Source organism: Pollicipes pollicipes, unplaced genomic scaffold (genome assembly GCF_011947565.3).
Source record: "Pollicipes pollicipes isolate AB1234 unplaced genomic scaffold, Ppol_2.1 Scaffold_7231;HRSCAF=8579_pilon_pilon_pilon, whole genome shotgun sequence".
Lineage (NCBI taxonomy): Eukaryota > Metazoa > Arthropoda > Thecostraca > Pollicipedomorpha > Pollicipedidae > Pollicipes > Pollicipes pollicipes.
In genome coordinates, this window is record NW_023597034.1 from 41,698,152 (window position 1) to 41,714,012 (window position 15,861).

Here is a 15,861-nt window from a genome sequence, read left to right on the forward strand (position 1 = left end):
AGGTAAAGCTGAATGCTAAAATCATCCCACTCAGGCACGATAAAGGACGCTGATAACTGTTTAGTTATCTTTTTGTGTGGTGAGACCACCATGGAAATGTCATGTTCAAGTCACTGAGCTTGTCTTGAGTGAATATGGACCAAAAAAACGCATTTTTTGGCCACGCAGCTTGGTGTAGCAGGTGATGCAAAGTGAAGGCTATCACATGAATTATAAATCGTGAACACGCAATTGACATCAAATGGCGCAAATGCCATTATCTTGGTGATAGATGAAAGTAGCGAAGGCAATTAAAATTGAGACTTGAGGCCATACATCGTCGTGTAGTAAACCACCGGGACAAATTCCTGAAATACACGCGAAAGGTTTTATTCGCGTATTGTTAAATGCTAATAAGCAATTACACCACCGAGGGAATAATTGTTTGGACTATCGTCCTGGTATGGAGCGTGAATATGTTTACAACGTTCTGGCCGGTCAGTTATTTGGCCGGGTTCAGGTGTTTCTGATTACTGAGAGGTACGGGATGGTGTTTAGCTTTCAGATATTATGCGTCACAACCAGATTTTTTCTTGGAATGACTAGAATTCGAAATAGGGTCTTCGGACCACAAGTCCAGCGTTCTGTCATTGGGTTCACCGAGCGGGACATTGTGAAACGCTGTACGCATACTAACACAACAAGGACAATTGTTAGGACAATAGTCCAAACAATAAATCGGTCTCTCGGTGACACTAATACCTCGTCCCGATCACTCCGAGAACCAGAGATAAGTAGGTATCGTGCTGCGTGTTTTGACTACATATTTTGAATAGGTGCGAAATTTGTCTGAAACTACACTCACACCACCCAAGTTTGCTCCTTGGTGTCAAACTCCAGGACATGGAGAAGCGGACGATGATTTGTGAATGCTTCGCTCGGGGGGGGGGGGGGGCTCAAGCGAGAACAAGACTTTCTTGACGATCCCGGGTTCACTGATAGGCTCATTTCTGCTCAGCGGCCAAGTCAAATAAAAAACAGCATGTGCTGGGGAGAAGCAAACCCCGATAACTCAGCTCCACCCTTTCCGTAGGGAAGGGAACCGCATGGGCTGCTACGTCTATGCATGCTTTTGGAGGATCACTGTGGTTCGAGGAAGGTGACGGCAGCGCGGCTGCAGTAAACACACAGCCATTCATTGAGTCTTGGGGAAGCTCTGAGAGCATCCAAGAAGGGCGCCCACGTACAGGCGCGCCAGTCAATGGCTTTCCCCGGACGGTACCACATCCCACTGTTCCGACGAGTCCTGGGAGCGGCTCCAGGGCCACCCCGGTGACAAGGCGACCGGCACTCACCCGGACGCTGAGCGGGCCGCTCATTTTCCCGATTTGTTGCCCCACGTCTTTCTGGGTCTGGGGTACCTGTGAAACCATGTCCGTAAAGATAGCCACAGACAACCGCTGAGGTCAAAGAAGCAACGAAAGGTAAGATTAGAGTGGTTCCAATCGATCTGTGCGTGAATATTGTTAAAAATTTGGCGAAGTGCATTTTGTGTTTTTGAGTCAGCGGGACGAACTTCAGCATGTGATACAACAGTCCTAAGTCAACACGACGTCTTATCACTATGACGTTAGTTGGGCTAAAGGGGTGTTCCATATTTGTGTGTGATTTTAAACTGAAATTGCCATCTTGAAGATAATTAGGTGCAGTACACAGCCCTGCCATTCTTAAGAACTAAGCCCGTCAAGTTTGTGACCTACACGCCCACGAAGATACGCAGGCTATTTGGGGAGGACATTTCGAGGTCATCCAGGCATCCAATAACGGTCATCAGGGTCATCCAGGCAATGACGTCACTTAAGCCCCGCCACTCCATTAGCCATACGGCGGGCAAGGCTGAGAAAGATACAAATGTAGGGTTGTTGATATCTGGCGTTCGTGACTACGATTTCAGATAAAACGGTCGTCAGCTAACGGCCGGTAAAACAAATGATCTGCTCAATTAATTTTTTGCAGGGTACGGTGAAGCCGTCAAACAATAGCGTATTACGAAGCAGATTTACTGAGCAGAAGAAATCAGGTTGCCAGAGCAGCATCCTTCACTAAAAAGTATACCAATAAGCAAAAGTGAGCTTATTTCATCATGTTTGATGCCTGCTTTAATATCGTCAAATGTGGAACAATCCCATTAAATAGGCAAAGCATCCCAACATGCTCCGTGGAAATCTGGTGTTTTTTTAATCAATAGATAAAGCAGATATTTCCGAAAGTTTTCAAGTGCATTTGTGATGGGCATTATGCATAAAAATAACTCAGAAGTTATCTCCTTATTCCTGGCAGAAAAATCAGGAGAATGAAAAAGAGAGATGCGTTGATATTTTGGCAACATGCCTTTATCAAAACGGATATCAGTGGTCTACTGATATTCCGTTTAATAAACGCATGTTGCTGGAATATCAAGGCATCTCTTTTCAGCATTTTCTTGTTTTGCTACGATGAATAAGAGCCTTGCTACTGTCTCTGCTATTTCCGACGTTGTGTGACAGATTTGTTCTTGGGACACACTTAATCTACAATCCACCATGTGTTGTGCGTCCAGCAGTGGTAGCCGAAGTGACCTGTTACCAACTATGTCTATAGGTGGATTAGTTGTTCAAAGATTTTCTACAAAGTTGGACATCAAAGGCAGAACAAATGATCTTCTTGACGCAATAACAACTTATTTCTCGAATCACCTCAGTGGAACGGTTTTTTGTACAAAGTTTCTTATGGATTCGGTATGTGCGCATTAACGCTAAAGTTACTGATTTGTTATAATCAATCGCTACTGTTTTTATACAAACAGAATGAAAATAGGAAGGTTTTAACAAGTGTGCATTTCTCCTATGACTTTTCGAGTGGTCTGTACTGTTCTCTTTTGCATGTACTATCGTTCTTGCCACTGATCAAAACAATACATGGTGTCGATGTTAGTGATGGTGATTCCGCCCTGGCCCCTAAATCCGCCCCTGGAATAATGTTAGCCCCGTGTTACGGTCAAGTGATCGCCTCCTCTGTTCCTCGATATCACGATAGCGTGAAAAGACACGATTTAACACGCTACGATGCAAAACAACATGTTCGCTTAAAGACTGCTCATTATTTGCTGACCAGCCATGGACCAGCCGCTGAGTGGACCCATAGCCTGAGCTAGTTACCCATCACGGTCTGAAGCTATGAACAGATAGAATGGTGGGAGGTGGCGATGTAACCATCTACCAATCTTCTCCTGGCCTTGCAATGGCTCCGTCACTCGGACCAAAACAGGACAACTGAAAAAGTGAAATTTATGCAAGATCGCTGCAGTAATAGCTCGGAGCTCCTGCGCAGAAGTTTCTTTGAGGTGCAGTGGCTGATGGGCCAAACATTCCATGACCTTTCATTCCATGACCTTTCAAAGGTCGGTCTCAAAGTGTGTCGACCTTTAACACTTTGAAAGGTCGACCACCTTTCAATCTAAGTGTTCGACCTAAATATAACGTAAATAAAAGGGAAAAACAATAAGGAAATAAGCATAAGATAAGAAAATACGAAAATGTTACGTGTAAAAAGAAAAATATCCAGTAGCGAAGATCCTATTTGACCACTTCTTACACCGGGGCACGTGTTGACGTGGATGCTCGACATTCTAATAAAGCAAATCATTTTTACCAAATTTGAAAATGAAATGGCCGAAATCCTGTGGGAAAGATGAGAAAGAATGAGAGAGAGAGAGAGAGAGAGGAGGAGAGAGAGAAGAGAGACGATAGAGCTAGATAGAGAGGAGAGAGAGAGAGAGAGAGAGAGAGAGAGAGAGAGAGAGAGAGAGAGAGATAGCTAGACGATAGAAAGAGAGCGAGATAGAGAGAGAGATAGAGAGAGAAGAGAGAGAGAGAAGATAGAGATAGGAGAAGAAGGAAGAGAGAGAGAGAGAGAGAAGAGAGAGAGAGAGAGAGAGAGAGGAGAGAAGAGAGAGAGAGAGTAGAGAGAGAGAGAGAGAGAGAAGAGAGAGAGAGAGAGAGAGAGAGAGGAGGAGAGAGATAGGAGAGAGGAGAGAGATAGAGAGAGAGAGAGAGAGGAGAGAAAGAGAGAGAGAGAGAGAGAGGGAGGAGAGAGAGAGAGAGGAGAGAGATAGATAGGAGAAGCAGAGAGAGAGAGAGAGAGAGAGAGAGGAGAGAGAGAGAGAGAGAGAGAGAGAGAGAGAGAGAGAGAGAGAGAGAGAGAGAGAGAGGAGAGAAGAGAGAGAGAGAGAGAGAGAGAGAGGAAGAGAGAGAGAGAGAGAGAGAGGAGAGAGAGAGAGAGGAGAGAGAGAGAGAAGAGAGCGGAGAGAGGAAGAGAGGAGAGAGAGAGAGAGAGAGAGAGAGAGAGAGAAGAGAGAGAGAGAGAGAGAGAGAGAGAGAGAGAGAGAGAGAGAGAGAGAGAGAGAGAGAGAGAGAGAGAGAGGAGAGAGAGAGAGAGAGAGAGAGAGAGAGAGAGAGAGAGAGAGATGTCGGACCGTTTTTTGTTTTGTTTTGTTTACCCGTAATTTCCAAAACGTTCCTGCATCCCTGGCTAACCCTTCCTAGAATCTTCTAATTTTGAATTGAGCACCAGGGTAATTGCAATTAGCAAGGTAATAAAGAGGCACATGTTGGAAATTTGTGACCACCACTTCACGGCGTGTTTGCCCTGATTAATTACTACCACACTAAAGGCAAACCGTATCCGGTCGCATCAAGCAATACCAAAGCAAAACAAAAGCCTTTGAGAAGGAATGGGCTGCTACACGGATTGAACACAATGATGAGAGCTGGTTTGTCAAAACAAGGCTACAAGCCACCTCCGAAGGCTGCGTTATGTATCGTATCGAAGGCTCGTATCACCCACAATAACGGTTGTGGAGCAAGAGCTAACCCCATCATGTCACGAGGGACCGGTTTGATGACGTCATGGGAAATGAATCATGAGCTTTCAATAGCCTATTGATCGAACTTGGTCAGGTGTGCTTGGTAAATTGACTGTAGTACAGTAGCTAAGCTGTCATGAAACAAAGTATCGTTTTGATGACGTCATGGAACATAAACTTACCGCTTTTTCAAGAGCTTGGGGCACCTTTTGATTGATGGCTAAAACAATGCTGTCTTCTTTGTAGGCATATTTGTTGTCGTGGGCATATGGGCATATTTTGGCCTGCGCAACTGAGTTATCAAAAGGCAAGTAGCCTCTTTTGACGCCCTGCTTATAAAGTGAGGGAACCACCAGCCCAACAGCTGATGCAGACATCTTTATTGTCCTTGCTACACAAGCTAGGTTTGCATTGCTGGAAGTCTCACGTGTTGCGTCAGTAGGTGAAATATTAGTGAAATGGCTTTGCGTGTCTTTCTGCCTACCTCAGTCAAAAGAGCCTTCCGGGCTCTGTGAGGCCCTTGAAGCAGCAAGTGTCGAACAGTTTCCGCAATGGGTGTGGAGGTTCTGTCGTCAAGCTGAAAGTGAGCAAGATTTTCTGTGAGGCCTAATATTTAACTGAAGCAAGACGAGGAAGCTGCGCTTACCATAGCTGGCAGGGTGATTTTTCAGCAGGTATATCAGTGATAAAAATGCTGTGCTGAACGTTCTTAAAGTGTGAGATTGTACTTTACTTTTGCTTATGTGTGAATCTAAATTGCTGACTTTCAACCACTGACAGCACGAGCAGCACTGATGCGCAGACCTTGCGTTGCCCTGGAGAAGCATGCATGTTTTACATCATAACATCGAGGCACGGCCGATGTCAGTATGGGTCGTATGAACATGTTTTAAGTGCTGTCAAAAGTTATTTCAACCATTTCATGTCTTAATAAGCGCGAAATAATGTTATTTAATCACAAACCCGGCATGCTAATGCAGCATAAAATATGCCGAGTTGCCTTGAACACAAAGGCAAAGCCTGTCGAACCCACCACGCGCCTCGCCGGCGTCAGCGCCGCTTCAGAGGCATGAAGCGTGGCCGGAGCCGGAGCATGGGCCAGCCTTTACAAAAACTTCGCAACTCTGCAATCAAGATGCGAGCCCAGACAAAACTTGTGCCCGGAGTATCCCTGCAGGTGAGAGGTAGCTCTGGTCTCCGCCGCCGCCGGCGAGCCGGCCCCCGACCTGATGGCGTACCAGCTGCCGACCTCTGTTTGCTGAGCGGATGATAACGGTCTGGGGATGTTTTTGCTGTGAGTGTGCCGTCGCGAGGACTGCTGGGATTGACAGTTTGCAGAACGTCTTGATCACTGCAGCGTCGTGCCTCGACATCACTAAATTGCTGGATGTGATCGTCGCGTTGTTTGCCTGGGTGATCCGTATCGAGTTTTGACCGGATGCTTGCGGTAAACCGCCACCGGTCACTTCCACGTGTCTCGCGGCATACTGATCATCGTCCGCCGCATACCCGGGATGATCCTCGAGATGCTGTCAACCTTCACGGCACTCGCACTAGTGAGAAAATGTGAGCTGATCCCGTTACCTAGCCTCAGAAGCAAAACAAGCATTTTGCCTTTTACCGCGGGAAGCACAACCACAATGAATACGTCGGCCGAAATCCTCATCCAAAGGCGAGACACGCAACATAAAAAACGAGCCTACTGGCACTGACAAGGACTCCCCAAGGACGGCTCGCTGTCGATGCAAAAGCGTTGCGTTCATGCGTACGTGTTTGTCACTCGTATGTCTTACTAGGGGTTTTCGGTTCTGGGAAACTCCCAAAGATGGTTTTTCAGGGGCGCCAGACCCGTTTTTCTACCGCGGACAACCACAAAAACATCATCCCAAACGAGGCACTTCCTGGATGGGTCGCCCGCTGTCGAAGGCTACTTCACGGGGCACACCACGGCCACGCGCTATCGAGAGAAATTACGCCGCCGGAGACAGCTCTGCCAGACGTTACCCGGCGCCCGACAGGTGGTCGACTGCCGAAGGCAACGCCGAAGGCGCGTCCTCCCTTCGCACCCGTCTGGCTATCAGCGGCCAAGGCGCCGCCACGAGGGGCGGCGGGACGACTCGCTCCGCCCCTGACCGCAAAATCAAACCACTAATTGTTCTGAAATCCTGTGAAACTGGGAGTGCGTGGTGCGGTTGCCCGCTCTGCATGTTCTGTGCCCTCGCCGTCCCTCTGAGTCCACGTTTTTGCAACTAATTCTGAAAACCCTGGCGACGCCTCTGATGAGCCGACCTTTGAAGGTCGCGCGTCTGCCGATCGCACGGCGACCGCTGATCTCCGCCGCTCCGAACTTCCACGCGCCGACCGTCAAACTCCCGCGGTCGGCCGGTACCCCCGACTGACCAGGTCGTGGGTGAGAACCCCGAGAACCGGGCGCCCGGCACCGTCGCCCTCCAAGGTCGGGCGGCGCAGACCCCGGCCGGAGGCCGGTCGCGCCGCCGCCGACCGCGCGGCTGTTGTGGAGGTAAAGTTCTAATGGCGGCGCTTATAGCGGCCATTAGTGGCACGTACCGCTGCAAAACAAACAGGAAGAGGACACTCGCTGCGCGGCCGGCAAACTTGAACCGGGAGTGAAGTGTGGGGATGCGCCGCTTCCACAGCGGCGTGTCACGTTAATTACCCGTGACCCTCATCGCCTCATGTTTAAACGCACTCGCCGTGGAATCTGAATGAATTAGCATAATTGTGGTTGTAGATAATTAGGAAGTCGGGGGCGCATGGTCGGTTTTATCCCGCGTTGTGAACGTAAACATTCATAAAGACTTTTCTGTTCAAACAACACAGCTCTTAAAGGACAGTCGGCGCAGTATACGACATGTCGGTGAAGCCAACCACGGTCGGCTGAAGCGGGCCGAGGGACAAGTTGATGTCTGCGCACGGCTACTGGACCATGACTAAAGAGCCTGCGCACGCAGCACTCACCGCTCTATGTTCATTATGTTGGCCTGAGCCGGCTTGAGCGCCCATTGTCTCGTCGCCGATTGTGGCGAGCTTCATACAGCGAAAACGCAACCTCCGCAAGGTAGGCATTGCACTGTGAAAGTATACTGCATTGTCCTTATCTCAAACCTTAAACTATTCATGAATATGCAGTGGGAGTCGGTGAAACCGCATAGTTTACGGTCTTTGCTTCCAGGCCGCGCAGATTGAAAAAGGTGAAGGCTGCAGCTTCTGTTGGTGAAACCGGCCAAACTGGTGTCGGTATTCACGGCCGCAATAAGCACCACGACTCAGCTGGTGTTCCCAGAGAGCCTCCATCCCAAACGCCTTCAGACTAGTGGGCGCTTGACCTTGGCTCCAGATGACATCCGGGATCGCCCCCCCCCCCCCCCCTCCTTGGCGTGAACGGAGAGCGCGCGGCGTGTCGCGCACAAACGGTACTACAGCGGGGCCCCCGCAGTGGCCACGACTGGCTCTGTTTCTGCAGGCTGCACTGTTTTACGGGCACAATGGAGCATTCACGCCACAGATTAGCCGGAGTCACCTTCACCTAGCTCAGATTGTGATGCGCATTTGCGATTCAGTTATACAGTGAACCGAATGCAGCTGTTGTGAAAGTGGCTTCAGAACAAGCAAATTTAGCAACGCACAGAAGAACGAAGTATTTCGTTTTGTGGATTCACTCCCGCAAGCGTGCCACGCGGAGGCAGTTGAAAGGGAACGTTTCATATTCGTAGATATTGAAACAAAGATCAGATGAGATGAAAGGCGCACACTTATAACTAGTGGTATTCTTTTAAGTGGAAAAGACTGCTTTAGACAGCACAATTTCCCTGTCTAATAAATACGCTCCTCGATGCATTGTCGTGTGATTACGCCGTCGTACCTCGCACAAACATTGAGAGCTAATTGACGACGCTACATCTGGAAACCATGCTAACGAATGTCAGATATGAATAACTCGGCCATTACATTTTTGTTGGTCTTGATCGTCGTGTTGCCTATGGATTGATAGGATTTGCATGATGTTATTATAACGTCATAAATACCATCGTTGCCTTGAAATACTCTCCTCGAAAAGTCTACCTATATTTGCGGCCGTGTAGCTCAGAAACTAGAGGGGTTTAGGTCTAAAGAAGAACAGGGATGTGAACTGCGCCGAATGGTCTTCAAGATGGCTATTTCAGTTGTTCAAAATCTCACAGAAATACGGAACACCCCTTTAAGTTTACGTAGATTACTAGTCTGAAGTCACCGATATATAAGGCAGCTGCGTAAAACTGAAACGTTCGTGTCTACACACCTGAACGTTGGGGTTAACAAGTGACGTGGTTTCACAAGAAGCATGCACTGTACAAAACTGAACTGAAATGAAAGTCACTTACGCATCTCGGATTATTCAGTGCTAACGGCATAACTTTGTTGGCTTGTGATCTTAGACTATGTGCCCTAGCATGGCATGACGGCAGTACAAACGTGGTCCTCAGTTGGCTCAGAATAGGGGCCTGGTAGTTGACGGTGATGTCGAGAAAGCACAGGTGGATCGTTTTAGAAACGTGAGCTTCAAAGCTCACTTTTGATCTCCCTTCGTATCGTTTCCCCAAAAGCAAATGACTAGAAGGGAAATTAATTGTACTACTCTGTAATTTCTGATACTCGTACGTTTTAGGGGTTATTTTATACTGCGGACCTAAATGGATCACTGTTGGTACAGTCAGAATAAAGGTGACTTGTGAAACAATGGTGGTATTTTTGAACGCGCAGGCGTTCACTGGATGTCCTTGGTAGCTTTGGCATACTTAACATGAAAACCAACGGACTTTTGGGCAACTATGGATTTGTATTATGTGTTCTCGTGCCGAAAACAAGCGACCTGTAACATGCCAAGTGGTACTGGTTAACCGACGTTACCGGGAAAACATTGGTGTATCTTACGAGGATGCTCTACGTTTTACGGCAATGCCCATGGGCAATGTTTGTGATCAGCAGCACTACCTTGTAGCATCAATGTTTCTCACAATGTATGCCGATGAGCACTTCATATCCTCGTTTGAGCAATATCTCATGGTGTATTGCAGACTTGCTATTTCAAGAAATGAATCAGAGTGTGGAAATGCCAGGAGGTTATTACCTGCGTTGTATATAGCAGCTACAGCAGGGCACCAGTACATTTGTGCTGAGCCGATGATTCATTTTCGAGTTTCAGTTGTATTTTTTTATTGAAATTTGAGTGGCCTTTCATAGCATAAAAGGATATTCCACAGTCAAAAACATAATTTTTCAACTTCAAATGAACTCTCTCAACAGCCAACTAACGGCGACACAATGACGAATGGCCTCTTCAAAACGTCCTTTTTAAACCATTATTGCCTGTTACGTTGATGCATCGCTACATTATGCGACCTTAATGTTGCATTCTAGCCATGGGCGCACTGGGGATTTCCCATCATCGCAAGTCAGGTTTAACCCTGCATTCCTTTGAGACTTGGGAAGGCTTCTTGTGGTAATCTGATTTAATTCTAGGTCACGCAGGGCACGCAACGTCTGAAAACGTCTTGCAGTGCAAGGAGAACGTCATGGATTCGATTTAAGGTTTTAAAAAGGATTTGAAATTCCGACTTTTCGTATGATTTGTGGACCACGAGAGACAACGTGCAACGGGGGCAGTTTCCAGGATTTTCCACTATCACCGTTACTCTTAGCATCGCAGGGAAAGGTTTAATCCATTATGTAATCTTATCTTCCTTTTTTTGCTAAAACCCTAAGAGATAATTCGTTCACTTTTCCATTGAATCGAAGTAGTGGCAGAAATCCCCGGCTGATGTGGTTGTCCAGATCCCCAGCAAGTGCATGTCGCTGACAGGCAGCAGCTTGGGATACCGGAGCAGCCTGAGGATAGGTGCCAGGCTGACCAGCCTAAGGGCAACGCCGACGCTAAGGAAGCAGCCGAGGAAGGAGGTCGCCAAATATGAGGCGTGGTTAACAACATCCAACGGGGGGGGGGGGGGGGGGGGGGGCAGCCAGAAGGTAGCAAATTCCAAACCTCACAGAATTTGTCATTACATAACAAACCCTTTCAAACCTTGCTGTACCCTTCCCCAGCCTTTTCCCGTGGTATGCTACAGAGCATGACGGCAGAGCTGATTACCCGTGATTCGTCACAGCCGTGACCGTGTTTCTTATTCATTACCACTCAAGCAGCACGGCCGTCGTGTGAACTGATACATGGCAGCGTTTTGTTCTTTTCTTTGTTTTGCAGATACTTGCAACAGTCGGCTTGCTCTCGGCCCTGATGGTGCTGATGTGATACCATAGGCGATAACGTAACAAGTTTGTGTGATTGCGATCAAACACCATCAGATCTGATAGAAGAAACTCTTCGAATGTCAAAAACTGTCTCGAGCTTGGTGCTTTCGTTTTTTTTATTATCAAATATTTGCGATTTCAAGCAGGTCATACAGCCTCAGGTGGACAAATGATTGCTAAAATGTGGCAACCGCAGCACCATATAACATGCCGTAATGAAGTTTTAATGGTATGATGGTATCGTTCATTTTACGCCCATCCATAAGCTTCACCTTACATAGATTATAAAAACGAATTGTGCCCGTTATGGCTATAGCCAGAAATAATATCGAGAAAATGACCGATTTGCTGGATTGATCATCATGATTTGATGATGATAATCATGATTGAAAATGATGATCATTTATCATCATTTTCCAGAGCACGTCGAATAATGGGGCGTTTCCCATATCTCAGCGAATGCTCATCGTATCAGTGAGTGCTTTTATTCATAATGTATGCACCACTCCTTCGAGAGCAAGCTTTCACTGACGCAGACGATAGGCCCAAAAACCACGACAATACCACAGCACGGCCAGCCGGTAGTGAATAAGAATCACCGGTCCTGGAGCAGTGCTCTTGCTGTCATTAGACGTGAGAGATCTGTGCTGGGAGGTGTTTATTCGCATTAGGGGCATTGAAAATTGGTACCAGACGCTGAATCGAATCCTGTGCTGGCACTGCTTAAACATCACCCATTTTACGTTAATACTCGGCACCCGTGTGTTTGGACAAGGCCTCAGGTGCTAGTGCGGGGCTGATGCCAGGTTTTTGCATTGCCGAATGTTTATAAATGCATCTAGCTCGGCACACTGTCTACTTATTATGTTATGTGAGTTAAGCACTTCTCCCGCAGGGGTCATGGGAAGTGAGCAGCAGAAGTACGACGGTCATGAGCTGTTCGGCTGCGATGCTCCTAGGATGAAACCAAGTGTAAGTAAAGCCGAGCGACACCCATGGGGGAAGCCGACAGTTACGACATTTATAATCCTGGCATTGTTTTTGTCTGGCGTCACGGGCGATGCCGCAGGCTAAACGAGTCTTCTTTAAACTATGGCAAAATGCCAACTTTGGGGCCTGGCCGGCCAGGCTGTCACGCTTTCTAGGAGTCCTTGCCATTTGCAACCGCTAACTGCATGTCAATTAAGTTTTCAGCAACACAAAGCGCACTTCTGTAAGAGTCGTGTTGTATATCTATGCATCTTTTAACGATGTACGTCATCTGTACATCGTTAGGCGCTGAGACGCAAGCTGTTAAATTGGATAGGTTTTTTCCTGGAACATTGCAGCATTGCAATGACCTCCTTTCCCGTCCCCTTACCATGAGAAATGCAACGTTTTCAGCTTGAAGCATAACAAGAAAAACATGGGTTATGACCGAGTCCAGATTTAGATGGCCCAGGGTTGAAGTCATAAGAAACATTCTTACGTCGGATAAAAAGGACAATGACATTGGAAGAGGTTAAGGTTGATGTGGGCAGACGGTGCGCAACCCATGGATCCACCCGTTTTCAGGTGTCTAAGGATTTGTGTCAGGTCTCGGTAGCCAGAATAGACAAACGGAAAACCAACGGCATGGTGTAACCGAATGTATCGGCATGTCACAAACGAATATCAAAGCTTTTCGACGCACAGGTGCGCCAGTAATCGGCCGGAAAGCGGCCAATGTTTCTCTTGTCGAGACCAATCTCGACAGCAATGTGCTGCGGCGTAAACCGGGTGATATTGTGTGGTTAGAACAATGCTGCCGTGCGATTCTGTTCATTGTAACTAATCGGTTACCAACTTATGTAACTTTTTCATCATGCTTTGGTCGCGTTGGCCAGGCCATAAATCACTACAAGCTCATCAAATTCTTGACTTACATGCATTGTCAACCATGATCACACTGATAGCACGCTGTTTTTTAAACGACATTATCACTGACCTAATGCAAAAATTTTGCATCATTGCAGCTCCGCTTTTCCGTGCACATTAACTTTTTTTGACGCATCGGTCAAACCTGTTGGAATTCGCTGGCAAAGGTGTCCAGGTCCATCAGCCGCGTTTCGGACAATACCTACATGAAAACAACGGACGACTCTCACAGAGCCTTCTGCCATGGCCTTCACAGGGCCTTCTGTCATGGCCTTCACAGGGCCTTCTGCCATGCTTCTGCCATGGCCGTGACCTCGCTCACCCCACGCCACACAAGGTGCCTGCTGGATTCAAAATGGCATGCAGCGAATTTTTTGGCTCTGCGGTCTAAGCGCGTTGCTTTGAGTGGCCAAGGGTCAGGTCAGGTCGAACGGACGAACGGTCATGGTAGGATGGGTAGAAGGTTATGGAGAGAGAGAGAGAGAGAGAGAGAGAGAGAGAGAGAGAGAGAGAGAGAGAGAGAGAGAGAGAGAGAGAGAGAGAGAGAGAGAGAGAGAGAGAGAGAGAGAGAGAGAGAGAGAGAGAGAGAGAGAGAGAGAGAGAGAGAGAGAGAGAGAGAGAGAGAGAGAGAGAGAGAGAGAGAGAGAGAGAGAGAAGAGAGAGAGACAGACAGATAGACAGACAGAGACAGAAAGAGAAAGGTCGAGGGATAGACTAAGAGAGAGAAGTGAAATTGAGAGGGAGATTCGATGTGCTGTTTTTTGTCAACATTTCCTATTCAGTTCCACAAAAGCTCACTGGATGGCAGCGTGATTTTATTTTAGATTGAAGATTTTATTCATGTCTGATGGCCTGCATGTCTCATGGAATGATAGGTAACTCTTACAAGAGCAGAGAAAGCAGCAGAGTTTCGGCCGCAAGCCTCGTGAAGTTTTGTCTCCCTGTCGCTACGCGGATAATTATTCGCTCTGCGTCTGGTTACATGTTGTTTGTTGCTATAGCGCAGCAACACAGCTGTAATGCTGTTCACTCGAATGGAGCCAACTAAGCGACGACCGGACAAGGATAGACTCCTTCGCCACGTTAAACACAGCCTTTTACCAGGACAGTCCATCATACGACTGTGACCCTGAAAGCGCGATCGAGTGGCCTTGGTTGCTCCTCGGAGCAGGCAATAGCGGGGTAACAAGCCAGCCCGGGGCAGCACACCAGCACACTGTAGTGGTTTATCAAAATCAATCTTCCCTTCCTTGAACGCTGATGGGCAGTTACTTGTACATGTTGGATCGCCGGTATTTCTTTTGCTGTCAATCATCATGACTAATTGGAAAATGATGTGTGTTATTTTCGAGCCATGGCACAGAAAAATGTGTGTCATGTTTTGTCCACAGGGTCCGGTAGGCAGAACGAGGAACGAACGGCTAACTAACTGAATAGACCAAGATTCGAGAACTGCAGAGAAACGTGTTGAAGACCAACAGATCACCATGACAACCATGCGGCTTGAATCGATGTGTGTGAGGGTGGTGATTTTGCCTGAGACCTTGAACGCTATTGTAGCGTTAATTATGAGAAGGTTTTAACAGTGACACCTATATTCGGCTATCATTTCCTAAGTGCGGGATTTTCTGTGTGATCATATACTGCTGATACCGCTTTGGACTTTAAATTATATTTGGTGCATGAGTGTCGTTCGGGAGAGTCGAAACCAAACAATAAACTAACAAGTCGGCTGGTTCTAAACACGTGTGCAAAGGGCGTTCACGCCACGAAGTTTTCCACCCTTGCCGTTCCAAACGTTTCCCCGAGAACTTCTGTTGGCTTCCGCGGGTCACCGAAGCTTAGGGACGAACTTTCAGGACATTGTTCTCAGTTGCACCTACTGATCCCATCATCTTTCCTCCATGAGCCGTCGCACCTCATGATCCCGGCCACGCGCCTAAATGCGCCCTCCCTGTTGCATCTGCTGGTCTCCCTCTCTCTATCAAGACGCCATCATCTAATGTGCTTGCTGGTCCCACTCCCATCTGTCCACACGCTATCCACTTTTGCACCTGCTGGTCCCACTCCCACCCGTCTAGACGTTATATCATGTTTTACCTGCTGGGCTCACTCCCACCTGTCCAGACGTTATCCCCTGTTGTACCTGCTGGGCTCACTCCCACTTGTTAAGATACCATCCCCGTTGCGTCTGCTCACCCTAGCCGAACTTCCCAAGAAGTGGCCCTCTTCAGCGCCTCTTAACCCCTGGGCCGCTTCCGCCTCGAGGGTTGGGCCGACCGGCGACGACAAGCGTCAGCTTGCTCCTCACCCCCCCCCCCCCCCCCCCCCACACACACACTCTCTCCTCGGCAGATGACATCAGACCACGTGTCCTGATCCGCCGCCGCCACCGCGCCCAGCGGTCACCGCCGGTCATCAGGTCACGGGTCCTGCTCCGCCACCGCCACCGGCTGTGCGCCGCCCAGCGGTCACCACCGGTCATCAGCGGGGGGCGATGCTGCTCTATCGCTGTAAGTCCACTATCAGCCAGGTCTGGAGGAGGGCGTGGCGCGGACCTGGCCGTCAGACCTCAGACGCGCCCATCTGCAGACAGTCAGTGGCGTGGGCGTCGCGCACGCGATGGAGCGGAACAGGTGCCGACACGCTCTCATGCACGCACGGCGAACGTGCGCACGCATGCAGCGTGGGAGTGCACGCGATGGGTGCCCTGCACGTGTGCAAATCGGTGCATCCGGCTTTGTTGATTTGATTCAAGTACTGACATACCTTCTGAACGC